We start from the raw sequence: 7,097 nt of genomic DNA on the forward strand, positions 1-7,097 counted from the left end.
TTTCCGTTCTCATCCTCCCTAACCAGGGCTGAGGCTATCACCTGATTTCCCATGGCGAGGTAAAGGATTAATTCCTCTCATTCCCGGGGTCGAGTAAAGATAGGTGGCTGTCCCAGAAATGTCTTGAAGTCTTGGAAGGCTTGTTCACATTCTGGTGTCCATTCAAACTTCTTTCCTTTCTTTAATGTTGTATAGAAAGGAAGAGATCTTAGGGCTGCTCCTGCTAGGAATCTAGACAGAGCTGCCAGTCTTCCGTTGAGCTGTTGTACCTCCTTAACACAGGTCGGGCATTTCATGCTGAGTATGGCCTGACATTTATCTGGGTTCGGTTCAATTCCCCTCTGGGTGAGCATGAAGCCCAAGAATTTACCAGCTTCTATTGCAAAAGTGCACTTTGCGGGATTTAGTCTCATCCTGTGCTTTCTTATGGTGTCGAATACTTCAGCTAAGTCAGGTAATAGCGCTTCTTTTCTTTGCGTCTTTATCAACATGTCATCCACGTAGACTTCCATCAGCTTTCCAGTATGGTTGGCAAAGACTTTGTTCATCAATCTCTGGTATGTAGCCTCTGCGTTCTTGAGTCCAAAGGGCATGACTACATAGTAGTAGTTTGCTCTTGCGGTTAGGAACGAGGTTTTTTCTTGGTCGGGCTGATACATCGGAATTTGATTGTACCCCAAGTAAGCGTCCATAAAGGAAAGGTACTTGTATCCCGGTGAAGCATCGACTAGAGTATCTATGTTCGGGAGGGGTAGGGATCTTTTGAGCAGGCTTTGTTGAGGTCGGTGTAATCAGTGCACATCCGCCACTTTCCATTTGACTTTTTGACCAGTACGACATTAGCCAGCCATAATGGGGTACTTTACCTCCCTTATGAACCTTGCCTCTAACAAGGCCTGCACCTGTTCCTCCATGGCTTGCAATCTTTCCGGGCTGAGCGTCCTGCGTTTCTGTTGTACTGGCTGAGATCCAGGATACACTGCTAGTTTATGGCACATTAGTCCAGGATCGATCCCGGGCATGTCTGTGGCCTTCCAAGCGAATAGGTCAGCATTCTCCTTTAGGAACTTTGTCAGCAGTTCTTTTAAGTCTCCTCTTAAGTTTGCCCCTATATTTGTTATTTTGTCTTGGGTATCTCCGATATGAACTTCCTCGGTCTCGCCTTCTGGTTGAGGACGGAGTTCTTTGCGAGTTCGAGTTCCCTCAAGTTCAATAGTGTTAGTTTCTTTTCCTCTAGGGTCACCTCTAAGGTTCAAACTTTTGTTGGTAGCGTCGCGTGAGTTTTTTGTCTCCCTTTACGGTGGCGATCCCTTCTGGCATTGGGAACTTCATACATAAGTGCGGATTGGAGACTACTGCGGCGAGCTGATTCAGCATTGTCCGACCTAAGAGGGCATTGTAGGCGGAGCTCATGTCAACTACAATGTAGTTGATAAACCACTATTTCATGGTTTATCTTGTGCTCAATTGAGTGATTTTTATCAAGTCTTTGCACACTTATTCATACTATTTGCATGGTTTTACATTCTCCTTCCTGATTTTGTGCTATGATTGAAAACATGCTTCTTTGGCCTTATATTTGCTAATATTAATCCTCTCTTATTACCATTCGATGCCTTGATATGTGCATTAAGTGATTACAAGGATTACAGGACAGGAATGGCTTAGAGGATGGAAAGGAAGCATGCAAAAGTGGAAGGAATACAAGAAACTAAAGGAACTGCTAAAGCTGTCCAGCCTGACCTCTTGGTACCAAAATTGACCATAACTTGAGCTACAGAGGTCCAAATGACGCAGTTCCAGTTGCGTTGGAAAGCTAACGTCCGAGGCTTAGCAACGATATATAATTTGCCATAGCTGCCCTGAAGCCAGGTGACGCGAACGCGTGGACGACGCTTCCGCGTGACTTTGCAGCGACCTGTACGTACCAGAAATTGCTGGGGACGATTTCTGGGCTATTTTTGACCCAGTTTTCGGTCCAGAAAACACAGATTAGAGGCTACAGAGTGGGAGAATGTATCCATTCAAGAATCATACTTTTCATACACACAATTTTTAGGTTTTAAATGTAGTTTTAAAGAGAGAGGCTCTCTCCTCTATCTTAGGATTAGGATTTAGGATTTCTATTAGGATTACGATTTCATCTTCTTCATTCTAAGTTTAATATTCCTTTACTTTACTTTATGTTTTCTTCTACTTCCATTTATTCTATTACTTTAGTTGATTACTTGATGTTGCCAATTTGGTTTATGGATTCCTACGTTCAATCTAACTTTTTATTTAATATAAATTGAGGTTTTTCAGATTTAATTTTGCTTTATTTTATTTATGAATACTTTTAAATTAATTTAAGATATTTTCCCCTTTTGGCTTTGGTTAAGTAATTTATAACGCTTGAGTTATCAACTCAGCTGTTGATTGAAATTGGAATTCTTTGCTGGTTAATTTGAACTCCAATAACTCTAGTCTCTCCATAGGAGTTGACTAGGACCTGAGGATCAAATTAATTTGTCCACTTGACTTTCCTTTATTTAGTAAGGGTTAATTTAAAGTGGGAGCAAAATCCAATTTTCATCACACCTGATAAAGATAACTAGGATAGGACTTCAATTTCTTATACCTTGCCAAGAGATTTTATTATTATTAATTTATCTTTCTTGCCATTTAAATTACTTGTTTCTTATTTCAAAAAACCCAAAAATATATAATTTCCATAACCAATAATAATTCATACTTCCCTGCAATTCCTTAAGAAGACGACCCGAGGTTTAAATACTTCGGTTACAAATTTTATTGGGCTTTGTTACTTGTGACAACCAAACTTTTGTAAGAAAGGAATTCTTGTCGGTCTAGAAGCTATACTTACAACGCAAATTTATTTGTGAAAATTCTAGATCGCGCGAGAGTTTCGTTCTAAAGTAGTTTATACTTAGCGTTCTAGACCGTGTTCCTTTTTCGAAGGTTGTGTGTAGCGAGATGTACCCAAGTGGTTGGATTGGGGTATCTTTGAGCCCGAACAGACTATTAGGGTATGCTCTGAGCTCCTTTTTCCTGTAGGCCGAGTTTGTCGAAGGCAGATTTGAACAAGATATCTGTAGAGCTTCCTTGGTCTTCCAATGTTTGGTGGAGATTGGCATTGGCAAGTATGATGGTAATGACCACAGGGTCATCATGCCCCGGGATGATGCCCACGGCGTCTTCTTGAGTGAAAGTAATTGCGGGGAGGTCGACCGACCTGTCCCCTCCTCCGACGTGGTATACCTCTTTAAAGTGTCTCTTGTGGGATGACTTAGAGACCCGTCCTCCTACGAATCCTCCATTGATCATGTGGACATGTCTCTCAGGAGTGTGACGGGGGCGTTCAGCTCGTCCACCCTCTTCATCCCTTCTTCTCTTTTTTGGTTCGTTCGCTCTGTGGGCTAAGAACCGATCTAATCTCCCTTCTCGTGCTAATTTTTCTATGACATTTTTCAGGTCGTAGCACTCTGGTGCACGAAATTGTGATCTCTGGTAATGGCTTCTTAGGCCAGATACTCTGATCTAGTTTTACAGTCTGTCACAACTTCGATACAACTAACCAGCAAGTGCACTGGGTCGTCCAAGTAATACCTTACGTGAGTAAGGGTCGAATCCCACGGAGATTGTTGGTATGAAGCAAGCTATGGTCACCTTGTAAATCTCAGTCAGGCGGATATAAAACAGTTATGTGGTTTTCGAATTTAATATAATAAAATAGGGATAGAGACACTTATGTAAGTCATTGGTAGGAATTTCAGATAAGCGAATGGAGATGCTTTTCGTTCCTCTGAACTTCTGCTTTCCTGCTATCTTCATCCAATCAGTCTTACTCCTTTCCATGGCTGGCTTTATGTGATACATCACCACTGTCAATGGCTACTTTCGGTCATCTCTCGGGAAAATGATCCAATGCCCTGTCACGGCACGGCTAATCGTCTGGAGGCATCACCCTTGCCAATGGCTTCATCTTATCCTCTCAGTGAATAATCTGCTCACGCACCCTGTCACGGCACGGTTATTCATCTGTTGGTTCTCGATCATGCTGGAATAGGATTTACTATCCTTTTGCGTCTGTCACTAACGCCCTGCAATCGCGAGTTTGAAGCTCGTCACAGTCATTCAATCATTGAATCCTACTCAGAATACCACAGACAAGGTTTAGACCTTCCGGATTCTCTTGAATGCCGCCATCATTCTAGCTTACGCCACGAAGATTCTGGTTAGGAGATCTAAGAGATACTCATTCTAGCTTAATTCATGTAGAACAGAAGTGTTTGTCAGGCACGCGTTCATAAGGGAGAAGGATGATGAGCGTCACACATAATCATCACCTTCATCACGTTCTTGGGTGCGAATGGATATCTTAGAAGCGAAATAAGATGAATTGAATAGAAAATAGTAGTACTTGCATTAATCTTTGAGGAACAGCAGAGCTCCACACCTTAATCTATGGAGTGTAGAAACTCTACCGTTAAAAATACATAAGTGAAAGGTCCAGGCATGGCCGAGAGGCCAGCCCCTCTGATCTAAGAACCAGGCATCCAAAGATGTCAAATACAATAGTAAGAGGTCCTATTTATAATAAACTAGCTACTAGGGTTTACATGAGTAAGTATTTGATGCATAAATCCACTTCCGGGGCCCACTTGGTGTGTGTTTGGGCTGAGCTTAAGTGTTGCACGTGCAGAGGCCATTTGTGGAGTTGAACGCCAGTTTTTGTGCCAGTTTGGGCGTTCAACTCTGGTTTTGGATCCTTTTCTGGCGCTGGACGCCAGATTTGGGTAGAAAGCTGGCGTTGAACGCCAGTTTACGTCGTCAATTCTTGGCCAAAGTATGGACTATTATATATTGCTGGAAAGCCCTGGATGTCTACTTTCCAACGCAATTGGAAGCGCGCCATTTCGAGTTCTGTAGCTCCAGAAAATCCACTTTGAGTGCAGAGAGGTCAGAATCCAACAGCATCAGCAGTCCTTTTTCAACCTCTGAATCTGATTTTTGCTCAAGTCCCTCAATTTCAGCCAGAAAATACCTGAAATCACAGAAAAACACACAAACTCATAGTAAAGTCTAGAAATGTGAATTTAACACAAAATCTATTAAAAATATCCCTAAAAGTAACTAGATCCTACTAAAAACATACTAAAAACAATGTCAAAAAGCGTATAAATTATCCGCTCATCACAACACCAAACTTAAATTGTTGCTTGTCCCCAAGCAACTGAAAATCAAAATAGGATAAAAAGAATAGAATATACTATAAATTCCAAACTATCAATGAAACAGAGCTTCAATCATATGAGCGGGACTTATAGCTTTTTGCCTCTTGAATAGTTTTGGCATCTCACTTTATCCATTGAGGTTCAGAATGATTGGCATCTATAGGAACTTCAGATTTCGAATAGTGTTATTGACTCTCTTATTTCAGTATGATGATTCTTGAACACAGCTTCTCTATGAGTCTTGGCCGTGGCCCTAAGCACTTTGTTTTCCAGTATTACCACCGGATACATAAATGCCACAGACACATAATTGGGTGAACCCTTTCAGATTGTGACTCAGCTTTGCTAAAGTCCCCAATTAGAAGTGTCCAGGGTTCTTAAGCACACTCTTTTTTTTTTGCTTTGGACCTTGACTTTAACCGCTCAGTCTCAAGTTTTCACTTGACACCTACACGCCACAAGCACATGGTTAGGGACAGCTTGGTTTAGCCGCTTAGACCAGGATTTTATTCCTTTAGGCCCTCCTATCCACTGATGCTCAAAGCCTTGGGATCCTTTTTATTTCCCTTGCCTTTTGGTTTTAAGGGTTATTGGCTTTTTCTGCTTGCTTTTTCTTTTTCTTTCTATTTTTTTTTCGCCTATAAATTTTTTTTTTCTGCAAGCTTTGTTCTTTGCTGCTTTTTCTTGCTTCAAGAATCATTTTTATGATTTTTCAGATTATCAAATAACATGTCTCCTAGCCATCATTCTTTCAAGAGCCAACATATTTAACATTCTTAAACAACAACTTCAAAAGACATATGCACTGTTCAAGCATACATTCAGAAAACAAGAAGCATTGTCACCACATCAATATAATTAAACTAAGTTCAAGGATAAATTCAAAACTCATGTACTTCTTGTTCTTTTGATTTAAAACATTTTTTTTTAAGAGAGGTGATGGATTCATAGGACATTTATAACTTTAAGACAAAGTTACTAACTACTAATGATCATGTAATGAAGACACAAACATAGATAAGCACATAACATAGAAAACGAAAAGCAGAAGAATTAAGAACAAGGAATGAATCCACCTTAGTGATGGTGGCATTTCCTTCTTGAGGAATCAATGATGTCCTTGAGCTCTTCTATGTCTCTTCCTTGCCTTTGTTGCTCCTCCTTCAGTGTTTTTAGATCTTCTCTGATTTCATGAAGGCTGATGGAGTGCTCTTGATGTTCCACCCTTAGTTGCTTCCAATAATTGTGTGGAAGAAAATGTATCCCCTGAGGTATCTCAGGGATCTCTTGATTTGCAGTCAAATGTTCTACCACTGAGCTATAGACCCTTGATGGAAGCTTTTGTCTTCCCTTTCCTCTTTCTAGAGGTTTCTCTGGCCTTAGGTGCCATCAATGGTTATGGAAAAAAACAAAAAGCTATGCTTTTACCACACCAAACTTAGAATGTTGCTCGCCCTCGAGCAAAAGAAGAAAGAATAGAAGAATAAGAAGAAGATATGGAGGAGATGGATGGGAGTTTGTATTCGGCCATATGGGTGGGATTGGGTGGGAGAGAGATGTTGAATTTTGAAGGTATTGGGTGTATGGATGTGAGTGGTAAATGGAAGACAGAAGGGGTGAGTGTTTATTGGGAATAGAGGATGATTGAGAAGAGAGAAGAGAGTGAGTGGAGGTAGGTGGGGATCCTGTGGGGTCCACAGATCCTGAGGTGATCCTGTGAGGTCCACAGATCTTGAGGTGTCAAGGCATTTACATCCCTGCACCAATTTAGGCATGCAAAATGCCCTTGCACACAACTCTGGGCGTTCAGCGCCAGGTTGGTGCCCATTTTGGGCGTTCAACGCCCATTTGATGCCATTT

This window comes from Arachis ipaensis, chromosome B1, assembly GCF_059453495.1.
Source record: "Arachis ipaensis isolate K30076 ecotype BB chromosome B1, ASM5945349v1, whole genome shotgun sequence".
Lineage (NCBI taxonomy): Eukaryota > Viridiplantae > Streptophyta > Magnoliopsida > Fabales > Fabaceae > Arachis > Arachis ipaensis.